We start from the raw sequence: 14,915 nt of genomic DNA on the forward strand, positions 1-14,915 counted from the left end.
GGCAAAGGTTATGTGGCAGCAGGTCAGGCTGGGGCTTGCCTTCACACCATGGCAGTCCTTCAAGCTTATCAAGCCGACCTGCTGGGAGATATCGATGAGGGAGAGGGGATTAAGTCTGATGATATTGAAGAGCTTAGAAAGACCGCTGATCTCTCCCTCCGCGCCACTAAAGAGACCGCTCGCGCGATTGGGCGGTCTATGGCAGCCTTGGTGGCCGCGGAGAGGCATTTGTGGCTGACCCTGTCAGAGATAAAAGAAAGAGACAGGGTCTGCCTCCTGGACGCCCCGCTTCAAGCCTCGGGCCTGTTTGGCGACACAGTCAACACTGTCGTCGACAGGTTCCAGGAGGCACGCAAACAGGCGGCGGCGTTCCAGAATTTCCTCCCTCGTCGCTCTCGTGGTGCATCTGGGCGGGAGATCGCCACGCCACATACCGGCTCCTCATACCGGGAAGCGCAGAAACAGAGTGTCGCCGCTCGTGTTCCCCCACGTCGGGACCGAGGGCCTCAGCGACGCCCTGAGTCGGGGACTTCCAGAGCTAAAAAGCCCGATTTAAGAACAGTTATCGAGGCCCGGAAGTCCTCGACGAAACGATCCTGACATCAGGGTCCAGAGGGTAGCCCCTACTGGGGTAGAGCGCGGTCCACCTCAGTATACGGTGCCCGCCTCACCTCAGTGCCCTCAGGAGGTCGGTCTGCTAACCCTGCCAGAGCTTCAGGGCGCAGCGGCCTCCCGCGAGCACTACTCCCAGTTATTTCCGCCCGTGAGCGCAGCGGAGCTAGGAGGCTCGCCGCCCCTTCGGGGGCCTCTTACACCAGAGGTCAGTCTCGAGAGACTGATTCCCTTAGTAGATTATTTAGCAGCGTGGAAGCTACTGCCAAATGTATCTCGTTGGGTCCTGCGTACAATAGAAAAAGGCTATTGCATTCAGTTCGGTCGTCCACCACCGAAGTTCAACGGGGTTATACCGACTGTGGTCGGCCCCCAGCAGGCTCTGGTTATGGAACAAGAAGTGAATACCCTATTAAGGAAGGAGGCCATCGAGGTGGTCCCTCCTCTAGACAGGGAATCCGGATTTTACAGCCGGTATTTCATAGTTCCAAAGAAGGATGGGGGGTTGCGTCCGATCATAGACTTACGTCTCCTGAACCGCTCAGTTATGTCACTGAAGTTCAAAATGCTCACTGTCAAGCAGGTTGTAGCTCAAATCAGATCCGAGGACTGGTTTGTCACCATAGATCTCAAAGACGCATACTTCCACATATCCATCCTTCCACAACACAGGAAGTATCTGAGGTTCGCTTTCGGGGGCAAAGCTTATCAATATCGAGTACTTCCCTTCGGCCTTGCACTCTCACCCCGCACGTTCACGAAATGTGTAGATGCGGCTCTGGTATCCCTCCGTATGCAGGGCATCCGCATTCTGAATTATATCGACGATTGGTTGATCTTAGCTCGATCAGAGCAGATGGCGGTTCGACATCGAGATGTCGTTCTCGCACACATGGGGGAGCTGGGTTTGAGACTAAATGCCAAGAAGAGTGTACTTTCTCCAGTTCAGAGAACCACCTATCTAGGCGTAGTGTGGGATTCGACCACGATGCAGGCACGTATGTCTCCTGCTCGGATCGAGTCGATCCTCACTTCAGTCGAGAGAGTCAAAGAAGGCCAGTCACTCACTGTCAAACAATTCCAGAGATTGTTAGGGCTCATGGCAGCTGCGTCCAACGTGATACCTTTTGGCCTGCTGCACATGAGACCCCTACAGTGGTGGCTCAAGTCCAAGGGCTTTTCCCCGAGGGGAAATCCACTTCGAGTTATCAAGGTCACGCGGCGATGCCTTCGTGCCTTAGACATGTGGAAGAAACCTTGGTTCTTGAATCAGGGCCCGGTGCTGGGAGCTCTTGGTCGCCGTGTAACGCTAGCGACAGACGCGTCCCTCACCGGTTGGGGTGCGGTCATGAGTGGCCACCCTGCCCGCGGTCTGTGGAGTGGTTGCCACCTGACGTGGCACATCAATTGCCTAGAGATGTTAGCAGTCTATCGAGCATTAAAATATTTCCTCCCAGACCTGAGAGGTCACCATGTGTTGGTGCGCACCGACAACACATCAGTGGTCTCTTATATCAATCACCAGGGGGGTCTGCGCTCACGCCCCTTGTACAAGCTGGCATACCAGATCCTTCTCTGGTCCCAGGGCAAACTCCTCTCGATCAGAGCAGTGTATATTCCTGGGAGATTGAATGTGGGAGCAGACATACTGTCGAGGCAGGGGCCGAGGCCCGGGGAATGGATGCTTCACCCCGAGGTGGTGAAGCAGATATGGAGAGTGTTTGGCAAAGCTCAGGTGGACCTCTTTGCGACTCAAGAGACATCGCAATGTCCCCTCGGGTTCTCTCTAGTTCATCCAGCTCCTCTGGGACTGGACGCTATGGTACAGACCTGGCCGAGGCTTCGTCTGTACGCTTTTCCCCCTACCGCTCTGCTCCCGGGAGTTCTGGCGAGAGTACGCCAGGACGGGGTCCGTCTGCTGTTAGTACCCCGTTCTGGCCGGGCCGAATATGGTTCTCAGATCTAGTCTCGCTCCTCGACGGCTCTCCGTGGGAGATACCGATCAGGAAAGACCTACTCTCACAAGCGCAGGGCACGATAATCCACCCTCGCCCGGAGGTGTTCAAGCTGTGGGTGTGGCCCCTGAGGGGGCACAACTGTTAGCAGCTGGTCTCTCAACCGAGGTTGTTGAGACCCTCCTCCAGTCCAGAGCTCCCTCTACGAGGAAACTGTACGCCCTGAAGTGGTCATTCTTTACTTCATGGTGCAGAGATCGCCATCTTGACCCTGTTAACTGCCCAGTTGGTACAGTTCTGGAGTTTTTACAAGCTAGGCTCTCTGCGGGGTTATCCCACTCCACCTTAAAGGTGTACGTGGCGGCCATAGCTGCTTTCCATGTCCCTTTCAATGATCAGTCAGTGGGTAGACACCCCCTAGTTACACGTTTCCTCCGAGGTGCATTGAGGCTGAGACCTCCAGTACGGTCCCGTATTCCCCCATGGGATTTGGTTGTGGTTCTAGAGGCTCTTTGTAAAGCTCCATTCGAGCCAATACAAGATATCTCAGATAGACATCTGACACTGAAAACTGCCCTGCTACTGGCAATCACCTCGCTGAAACGAGTTGGAGATCTCCAGGCCCTTTCGGTGGCCCCTACTTATTTAGACTTTGCCCCTGGTATGGCCAAAGCATTCTTATACCCTCGAGCGGGTTATGTTCCAAAGGTTCCCTCTGTTACACCACAGCCTATCGTACTGCAGGCCTTCTGTCCTCCTCCCTTTCGGGAGCCAGACCAAGAGAAGCTAAACTGTATGTGTCCAGTGCGAGCACTCGACGCATACGTCCACAGAGCTGCCCTGTGGAGAAAGTCCGACCAATTGCTTGTATGCTACGGTCCTACTAATAAGGGTTCTCCTGCCACCAAGCAGACCCTTAGTCGTTGGATAGTCGAGGCTATCAACGAGTCCTATGAGTCCTCTGGTCTTCCCCCTCCTTTGGGGGCCAAGGCTCACTCTACTCGGGGTATGGCGGCCTCCAAGGCCTTCTCAGCAGGTGTGTCCCTCTTGGACATCTGCAACGCTGCGGGGTGGTCCACGCCCTCTACATTTGTCAGATTCTACGATCTTGATATGCGAGCCACTCCGGGCTCTTCTGTTCTCTCGTCCTAAGCTGTGCTCTCCGGATACACACTAGGCAGGGATTTGGTAGTCTGGCAGCGTGGGCACCTCGTTCCCCAAAGCGATATCGACGCAGCTCGAGTTCCCGAAAAGGAACGTCCCAAGGTTACGCATGTAACCCTAGTTCCTTGAGGGAACGAGACGCTGCGTCGCAGAGCCATACTCCCGGCTCCCCTGCCGGCGCTTGCTTCCCTACTCGAAGCTGAAGCCAGCTGCACGGCACGTGCTTATATAGCTTCCTGGTCGCTACGTCACCCCGCTCCGTGACGTCACGCCCGTCCATTGGACAGTTTGCACACGATGTTCAGAGCCGGTCTCGTCAGGGACGTTCCCCAAAGCGATATCGACGCAGCGTCTCGTTCCCTCAAGGAACTAGGGTTACATGCGTAACCTTGGGACGTTTTTGTGTATATAACGTCTAACACATTAAAAACTGTCTTACAGCATTGCAGAAAACATTGTACTTCATAAGGCATAAGCTTGTTTCAGTTTGGCAAGATTTGCACTGAATACTGAATGAAACAGCTTTATCTAATAGAGAGAAAAGCTTTTGAGAAGATTTGGGCTTGATTTCACTTCATTTCAACAGAAACACTATTTCAGCATTACTGGACTCAGAAAGCTGTAAACTGACAATCTTGATCATTGAAGTCCTAACATAAGTTTTTGTGCATATAACTTCTAACACATTAAAAACTGTCTTACAGCATTGCAGAAAACATTTTATTTCATAAGACATAAGCATGTTTCAGTTTAGCAAGATTTGCACTGAATACTGAATGAAACAGCTTTCTCTAATAGAGAGAAAAGCTTTTGAGCAGATTTGGGCTTGATTTCACTTCATTTGAACAGAAACACTATTTCAGCATTACTGGACTCAGAAAGCTGTAAACTGACAATCTTGATCATTGAAGTCCTAACATAAGTTTTTGTGTATATAACGTCTAACACATTAAAAACTGTCTTACAGCATTGCAGAAAACATTGTACTTCATAAGGCATAAGCTTGTTTCAGTTTGGCAAGATTTGCACTGAATACTGAATGAAACAGCTTTATCTAATAGAGAGAAAAGCTTTTGAGAAGATTTGGGCTTGATTTCACTTCATTTCAACAGAAACACTATTTCAGCATTACTGGACTCAGAAAGCTGTAAACTGACAATCATGATCATTGAAGTCCTAACATAAGTTTTTGTGCATATAACTTCTAACACATTAAAAACTGTCTTACAGCATTGCAGAAAACATTGTACTTCATAAGACATAAGCTTGTTTCAGTTTGGCAAGATTTGCACTGAATACTGAATGAAACAGCTTTATCTAATAGAGAGAAAAGCTTTTGAGCAGATTTGGGCTTGATTTCACTTCATTTCAACAGAAACACTATTTCAGCATTACTGGACTCAGAAAGCTGTAAACTGACAATCTTGATCATTGAAGTCCTAACATAAGTTTTTGTGCATATAACTTCTAACACATTAAAAACTGTCTTACAGCATTGCAGAAAACATTGTACTTCATAAGGCATAAGCTTGTTTCAGTTTGGCAAGATTTGCACTGAATATTGAATGAAACAGCTTTCTCTAATAGAGAGAAAAGCTTTTGAGCAGATTTGGGCTTGATTTCACTTCATTTGAACAGAAACACTATTTCAACATTACTGGACTCAGAAAGCTGTAAACTGACAATCTTGATCATTGCAGTCCTAACATTAGTTTTTGTGCATATAACTTCTAACACATTAAAAACTGTCGTACAGCATTGCAGAAAACATTGTACTTCATAAGGCATAAGCTTGTTTCAGTTTGGCAAGATTTGCACTGAATATTGAATGAAACAGCTTTCTCTAATAGAGAGAAAAGCTTTTGAGCAGATTTGGGCTTGATTTCACTTCATTTGAACAGAAACACTATTTCAACATTACTGGACTCAGAAAGCTGTAAACTGACAATCTTGATCATTGCAGTCCTAACATTAGTTTTTGTGTATATAACTTCTAACACATTAAAAACTGTCTTACAGCATTGCAGAAAACATTTTATTTCATAAGACATAAGCATGTTTCAGTTTGGCAAGATTTGCACTGAATACTGAATGAAACAGCTTTATCTAATAGAGAGAAAAGCTTTTGAGCAGATTTGGGCTTGATTTCACTTCATTTCAACAGAAACACTATTTCACCATTACTGGACTCAGAAAGCTGGAAACTGACAATCTTGATCATTGAAGTCCTAACATAAGTTTTTGTGCATATAACTTCTAACACATTAAAAACTGTCTTACAGCATTGCAGAAAACATTGTACTTCATAAGGCATAAGCTTGTTTCAGTTTGGCAAGATTTGCACTGAATATTGAATGAAACAGCTTTCTCTAATAGAGAGAAAAGCTTTTGAGCAGATTTGGGCTTGATTTCGCTTCATTTGAACAGAAACACTATTTCAACATTACTGGACTCAGAAAGCTGTAAACTGACAATCTTGGTCATTGCAGTCCTAACATTAGTTTTTGTGTATATAACTTCTAACACATTAAAAACTGTCTTACAGCATTGCAGAAAACATTTTATTTCATAAGACATAAGCATGTTTCAGTTTGGCAAGATTTGCACTGAATACTGAATGAAACAGCTTTCTCTAATAGAGAGAAAAGCTTTTGAGCAGATTTGGGCTTGATTTCACTTCATTTGAACAGAAACACTATTTCAGCATTACTGGACTCAGAAAGCTGTAAACTGACAATCTTGATCATTGAAGTCCTAACATTAGTTTTTGTGCATATAACTTCTAACACATTAAAAACTGTCTTACAAGCATTGCAGAAAACATTTTATTTCATAAGACATAAGCATGTTTCAGTTTGGCAAGATTTGCACTGAATATTGAATGAAACAGCTTTCTCTAATAGAGAGAAAAGCTTTTGAGCAGATTTGGGCTTGATTTCACTTCATTTGAACAGAAACACTATTTCAACATTACTGGACTCAGAAAGCTGTAAACTGACAATCTTGATCATTGCAGTCCTAACATTAGTTTTTGTGCATATAACTTCTAACACATTAAAAACTGTCTTACAGCATTGCAGAAAACATTTTATTTCATAAGACATAAGCATGTTTCAGTTTAGCAAGATTTGCACTGAATACTGAATGAAACAGCTTTCTCTAATAGAGAGAAAAGCTTTTGAGCAGATTTGGGCTTGATTTCACTTCATTTGAACAGAAACACTATTTCAGCATTACTGGACTCAGAAAGCTGTAAACTGACAATCTTGATCATTGAAGTCCTAACATAAGTTTTTGTATATATAACTTCTAACACATTAAAAACTGTCTTACAGCATTGCAGAAAACATTGTACTTCATAAGGCATAAGCTTGTTTCAGTTTGGCAAGATTTGCACTGAATACTGAATGAAACAGCTTTATCTAATAGAGAGAAAAGCTTTTGAGAAGATTTGGGCTTGATTTCACTTCATTTCAACAGAAACACTATTTCAGCATTACTGGACTCAGAAAGCTGTAAACTGACAATCTTGATCATTGAAGTCCTAACATAAGTTTTTGTGCATATAACTTCTAACACATTAAAAACTGTCTTACAGCATTGCAGAAAACATTGTACTTCATAAGACATAAGCTTGTTTCAGTTTGGCAAGATTTGCACTGAATACTGAATGAAACAGCTTTATCTAATAGAGAGAAAAGCTTTTGAGCAGATTTGGGCTTGATTTCACTTCATTTCAACAGAAACACTATTTCAGCATTACTGGACTCAGAAAGCTGTAAACTGACAATCTTGATCATTGAAGTCCTAACATAAGTTTTTGTGTATATAACTTCTAACACATTAAAAACTGTCTTACAGCATTGCAGAAAACATTTTATTTCATAAGACATAAGCTTGTTTCAGTTTGGCAAGATTTGCACTGAATACTGAATGAAACAGCTTTATCTAATAGAGAGAAAAGCTTTTGAGCAGATTTGGGCTTGATTTCACTTCATTTCAACAGAAACACTATTTCAGCATTACTGGACTCAGAAAGCTGTAAACTGACAATCTTGATCATTGAAGTCCTAACATTAGTTTTTGTGCATATAACTTCTAACACATTAAAAACTGTCTTACAGCATTGCAGAAAACATTGTACTTCATAAGGCATAAGCAGGTTTCAGTTTGGCAAGATTTGCACTGAATATTGAATGAAACAGCTTTCTCCAATAGAGAGACAAGCTTTTGAGCAGATTTGGGCTAGATTTCACTTCATTTGAACAGAAACACTATTTCAACATTACTGGACTCAGAAAGCTGTAAACTGACAATCTTGATCATTGAAGTCCTAACATAAGTTTTTGTGCATATAACTTCTAACACATTAAAAACTGTCTTACAGCATTGCAGAAAACATTGTATTTCATATGGCATAAGCATCTATCAGTTTGGCAAGATTTGCACTGAATACTGAATGAAACCGCATTCTCTAATAGAGAGAAAAGCTTTTGAGCAGATTTGGGCTTGATTTCACTTCATTTGAACAGAAACACTATTTCAGCATTACTGGACTCAGAAAGCTGTAAACTGACAATCTTGATCATTGCAGTCCTAACATTAGTTTTTGTGCATATAACTTCTAACACATTAAAAACTGTCTTACAGCATTGCAGAAAACATTTTATTTCATAAGACATAAGCATGTTTCAGTTTAGCAAGATTTGCACTGAATACTGAATGAAACAGCTTTCTCTAATAGAGAGACAAGCTTTTGAGCAGATTTGGGCTAGATTTCACTTCATTTGAACAGAAACACTATTTCAACATTACTGGACTCAGAAAGCTGTAAACTGACAATCTTGATCATTGAAGTCCTAACATAAGTTTTTGTGCATATAACTTCTAACACATTAAAAACTGTCTTACAGCATTGCAGAAAACATTGTATTTCATATGGCATAAGCATCTATCAGTTTGGCAAGATTTGCACTGAATACTGAATGAAACCGCATTCTCTAATAGAGAGAAAAGCTTTTGAGCAGATTTGGGCTTGATTTCACTTCATTTGAACAGAAACACTATTTCAGCATTACTGGACTCAGAAAGCTGTAAACTGACAATCTTGATCATTGAAGTCCTAACATAAGTTTTTGTGCATATAACTTCTAACACATTAAAAACTGTCTTACAGCATTGCAGAAAACATTGTACTTCATAAGACATAAGCTTGTTTCAGTTTGGCAAGATTTGCACTGAATACTGAATGAAACAGCTTTATCCAATAGAGAGAAAAGCTTTTGAGCAGATTTGGGCTTGATTTCACTTCATTTGAACAGAAACACTATTTCAACATTACTGGACTCAGAAAGCTGTAAACTGACAATCTTGATCAGTGCAGTCCTAACATTAGTTTTTGTGCATATAACTTCTAACACATTAAAAACTGTCTTACAGCATTGCAGAAAACATTTTATTTCATAAGACATAAGCATGTTTCAGTTTAGCAAGATTTGCACTGAATACTGAATGAAACAGCTTTCTCTAATAGAGAGAAAAGCTTTTGAGCAGATTTGGGCTTGATTTCACTTCATTTGAACAGAAACACTATTTCAGCATTACTGGACTCAGAAAGCTGTAAACTGACAATCTTGATCATTGAAGTCCTAACATAAGTTTTTGTGTATATAACTTCTAACACATTAAAAACGTCTCTAGGTTACGTATGTAACCCTAGTTCCTCGAGGGAACGAGACGCTGCGTCAAAAGCGCTTTGGGGAACGCGCCCAGCGTGCGCGACTCTGAATATCGTGTGAAATCAGACCAATGGAAGAGCGTGACGTCACCGGCGGAGTGACGTAAGCGACCAGGAAGCTATAAAAGCACGTGCCACGCAGCTGGCGTCAGCTTCGAGTACCAGCAAGCGCCGGCAGGGGTGCCGGGGGGTATGGCTCCGAGACGCAGTGTCTCGTTCCCTCGAGGAACTAGGGTTACATACGTAACCTAGAGACGTTCCTCTTCAGGAACTCGAGCTGCGTCAAAAGCGCTTTGGGGAACGAGTACCAACGCCGCCAGACTACCAAACCCCTGCCTAGTGTGTATCCGAAGAGCACAGCTTAGGTCAGGAGGACTGAAGCGCCTGGAGTGACTGGCATGTCTAGGCCATAGAATCTGACAAACGTGGAGGGCGTGGACCATCCCGCAGCGTTGCAGATGTCCAGCATGGATACACCTGCTAAGAAGGCCTTGGAGGCCGCCATACCCCGGGTAGAGTGAGCCTTGGCTCCCGACAGCGGGGGACGACCAGAGGACTCATAGGAAGCGTTGATAGCCTCGACTATCCAACGACTGATAGTCTGCTTAGAAGCAGGAAAACCCCTCTTGGGGGGACCGTAGCATACAAGCAATTGATCGGTCTTTCTCCACAGGGCAGCTCTGTGGACGTATGCGTCCAGCGCTCTAACTGGACACATACAATATAGCTTCGCCTGGTCGGGCTCCCGAAAGGGAGGAGGACAGAAGGCCTGCAGTACGACAGGTTGTGGTGTAACAGAGGGAACCTTAGGAACATATCCCGCTCGAGGGTATATGAACGCTTTAGTCATGCCTGGTGCAAATTCAAGATAAGTAGGGGCCACAGAGAGGGCCTGAAGGTCTCCTACTCTCCGCAGAGAGGTGATAGCCAACAGAAAGGAGGTTTTAAGTGTAAGGTGTCTGTCTGAGATATCTTGAATAGGTTCAAATGGGGGTCTGCACATTGCCTCTAACACCACCACCAGGTCCCACGGGGGAATACGGGACCGTACTGGAGGTTTCAGCCTCAGCGCACCGCGGAGGAAACGTGTAACTAAGGGGTGCCTTCCCAAAGACTGGCCATCGAGAAGGGCGTGGTAGGCCGCAATAGCCGCCACGTAAACCTTCAGCGTGGAGTGGGTCAACCCTGCAGAGAGCCTAGCCTGTAGAAACTCCAGAACTGTACCAATCGGGCAGTTTGCTGGGTCTAGCTGGCGGTCTCTGCACCATGAGGTGAAGAGTTTCCACCTCAGGGCGTACAGTTTCCTCGTTGAGGGAGCTCTGGATTGGAGAAGGGTCTCAACAACCTCGGTTGAGAGACCGGCTGCTAACAGATGTGCCCCCTCAGGGGCCACACCCACAGCTTCCACAACTCCGGGCGAGGGTGAATTATCGTACCCTGCGCCTGCGAGAGGAGGTCTGTCCTGATCGGTATCTCCCACGGAGAGCCGTCGAGGAGCGAGACTAGATCTGAGAACCATACTCGGCCCGGCCAGAACGGGGCTACTAACAACAGACGGACCCCGTCCCGGCGTACTCTCGCCAGAACTCCCGGGAGCAGAGCAATAGGGGGAAATGCGTACAGATGAAGCCTCGGCCAGGTCTGTACCATAGCGTCCAGTCCCAGAGGAGCTGGATGAACTAGAGAGAACCAAAGGGGGCATTGAGACGTCTCTTGAGATGCAAATAGGTCTACTTGAGCCCTGCCAAATATTCTCCATATCTGCTTCACTACTTGTGGGTGAAGTTTCCACTCCCCGGGCCTCGGCCCCTGCCTCGACAGTATGTCTGCTCCCACATTTTGTTTCCCAGGAATATATACTGCTCTTAGTGAGAGGAGTTTGCTCTGGGACCACACCAGGATCTGGTGCACCAGCTTGTACAAAGGGCGCGAACGCAGACCTCCCTGGTGGTTGATATAGGAGACCACCGATGTGTTGTCGGTGCGCACCAACACATGGTGACCCCTTAGGTCTGGGAGGAAGTGCTTCAGTGCACGAAAAACTGCTAGCATTTCTAGACAATTGATATGCCATGTTCGATGGCGATCGCTCCACAGACCACGGGCAGGGTGGCCACTCATGACTGCACCCCAACCAGTGAGGGATGCATCTGTCGCTAGCGTTACACGGCGACAAAGAGCTCCCAGCACCGGGCCCTGTTTCAAGAACCAAGGTTTCTTCCATACATCTAAGGCACGTAGGCAGCGCCGCGTGACCTTGATAGTGCGGAGTAGATTGCCCCTCGGGGAAAATCCCTTGGTCTTGAGCCACCACTGCAGGGGCCTCATGTACAGCAGGCCAAGAGGTATCACGTTGGACGCAGCTGCCATCAGACCCAACAATCTCTGAAATTGTTTGACAGTGAGTGACTGGCCTTGTTTGACTCTCTCGACTGAGATGCGGATCGACTCGATACGAGCAGGGGACAATCGTGCCTGCATCGTGGTCGAATCCCATACTACGCCTAGATAGGTGGTTCTCTGAACCGGAGAAAGTACACTCTTCTTGGCGTTCAGTCTCAAACCCAGCTCCCCCATATGTGCGAGGACGACATCTCGATGCCGAACCGCAGCCTGCTCTGACTGAGCTAAGATCAACCAATCGTCGATATAGTTGAGAATGCGGATGCCCTGCATGCGCAGGGGGACCAGAGCCGCGTCTACACATTTTGTGAACGTGCGGGGTGAGAGTGCAAGGCCGAAGGGAAGTACTCGATATTGGTAAGCTTCGCCCCCGAAAGCGAACCTCAGAAACTTCCTGTGATGTGGAAGGATGGATATATGAAAATATGCGTCTTTGAGATCTATCGTGACAAACCAGTCCTGGGACCTGATCTGTGCTACAACTTGCTTGAATGTAAGCATTCTGAATTTTAGTCTCATAACTGAACGATTTAAGACCCTCAAGTCTATAATCGGACGCAGCCCCCCATCCTTCTTGGGAACTATGAAATACCGGCTGTAAAATCCGGACTCCCTGTCTTGAGGAGGGACCACCTCGATGGCCTCCTTCTCTAATAGGGTTTTCACCTCCTGTTCCATAACCAGACCCTGCCTGAGGCCGACTACTGTCTGAACGACCCCGTTGAATACTGGCGGCACGGAGCCGAACTGAATGCGGTAGCCTTTTTCTACTGTGTGCAGGACCCATCGAGATACATTTGGCAGTAGTTTCCACGCTGCTAAATAATCTACTAAGGGAATCAGTCTCTCGAGACTGATCTCTGGTGTAAGAGGCCCCCGCAGGGGCGGCGAGCGTCTCAGCCCCGCTACGCGCACGGGCGGAAGATACTGAGAGTGATGCTCGCTGGGACCTGCTGCGCCCTGGATCACTGGCAGGGTTAGCAGACCGGCCCCCAGAGGGCACTGAGGGGAGACGGGCACCGTGTACTGCGGTGTGTACCGCTCTACCCCAGCAGAGGCTGCCCTCTGAAACCCTGGGTTGTTGGCGTCAGGGTTTCTTGGCCGAGGACTTCTTAGCTTCAATAACCGCCCTGAGATCTTGTTTGGGCTGGGAAGTCCTCGGCCGAGAGCGTCGTCGAGACTCTCGTTCCCGACGCGGAGGAGCACGAGAGGCGACGCTCTGCTTCTGAGCCTCGCGGTACGAGGAGCTAGGGAGCGGCTGGGGCATCTCCCGCCCAGATGCCCCGAGGGAGCGACGAGGGAGGAACTTATGGAACGCCGCCGCTTGTTTGCGGGCCTCCTGAAACCTGTCGACGACAGAATTGACTGCGTCGCCGAACAGGCCAGTCGGCTGGATCGGGGCGTCCATGAGGCAGACCCTGTCCCGCTCTTTCATATCAGACAGGGTCAACCATAAGTGCCTCTCCGCGGCCACCATAGCTGCCATGGACCGCCCAATCGCTCGAGCGGTCTCCTTGGTGGCGCGGAGGGAGAGATCAGCGGTCCTTCTTAGCTCAGAGATATCATGGGACTTGATCTCCTCTCCCTCATCTAGCTCCTTGAGCAGATCGGCTTGGTACGCCTGTAACACCGCCATGGTGTGCAGACACGCACCAGCCTGACCTGCTGCCGCATACCCTTTGCCCACCAAAGCCGAAGTTGTTCTTAGTGGCTTTGAGGGCAATGCCGGGGCCTTTAGAGACGACGCCGCACCGGGGGACAGATAGCTCGCGAGCGTCTGTTCCACCCGGGGCATCGCTCTATAACCGCGCTCTCCCATCCCCACTACGTTCCCATAGTAGTCTGACGAGGGGATGTAGAGGCGGGCCGAGAATGGGCGTTTCCACGACCTGGAGATCTCATCGTGCAGGTCAGGAAAGAATGGCAGGCCCCGGCTGGGAGGTGGCTGACTCGCGCGCAGGAAGCGTTCATCAAGCTTGCTTCTCTGCGGTTCAGCTGCTTTCTCGGTGGGCCAATCGATGTTTAGCTTGGCCACCGCGCGAGTAACCACCTCCAAGAGCTCCTCATACTGCGGCGAGTGGGGTGGCGAATCCCTGTCGAGCGACTCCACATCAACTTCCTCCTCGGAGGAAGAGAGGCGAAGCGTCGACCCCTCTCCCTGAGTGGAAGGAACCGCTGAGCGTGCTTCCGACTCTAGGGATTGAGTGCCGGATCTGGCAGAAGTGGAAGGAGGAGATAGGGACTGGCCCGTCTCCATTCCCTCCACCAGATCCACTTGCGAACCCCACGAGTGCAGCCGCCGTTCTGCCTCAGCAGAAGCGGGACCAGCACCGCGGGGAACGCTGGCGAAGGCCCCCTCCTCGAAGAGGGCCCTCCGGGAACGAAGCATACGCACCGACATCCGCAAACAGTGCGGGCAGTCGGCCCCCTCGAGAGCCGACTCGGCGTGCTTCGAACCCAGGCAAACCACGCAAAGGTTGTGTGTATCCCCACCCGTTATATATCTCGGGCAGGGAGGAACACACAGCCTAAAACGCGATTTGGAATCGCCAGAATGCTTAACTTTCGCCTTGCTTTTGGGCATTGTCTAGGAGCTCTTAAACTGGACAGACAACAGTAAATAAGACTCACAGACAAACAGTTTGACAATCACACACAGAGCGCTTGCTGAGAGACGCGAAGCTGACGCCAGCTGCGTGGCACGTGCTTTTATAGCTTCCTGGTCGCTTACGTCACTCCGCCGGTGACGTCACGCTCTTCCATTGGTCTGATTTCACACGATATTCAGAGTCGCGCACGCTGGGCGCGTTCCCCAAAGCGCTTTTGACGCAGCGTCTCGTTCCTGAAGAGGAACTGTCTTACAGCATTGCAGAAAACATTGTACTTCATAAGGCATAAGCTTGTTTCAGTTTGGCAAGATTTGCACTGAATACTGAATGAAACAGCTTTATCTAATAGAGAGAAAAGCTTTTGAGAAGATTTGGGCTTGATTTCACTTCATTTCAACAGAAACACTATTTCAGCATTACTGGACTCAGAAAGCT

This window comes from Carassius gibelio, chromosome A8 (assembly GCF_023724105.1).
Source record: "Carassius gibelio isolate Cgi1373 ecotype wild population from Czech Republic chromosome A8, carGib1.2-hapl.c, whole genome shotgun sequence".
Lineage (NCBI taxonomy): Eukaryota > Metazoa > Chordata > Actinopteri > Cypriniformes > Cyprinidae > Carassius > Carassius gibelio.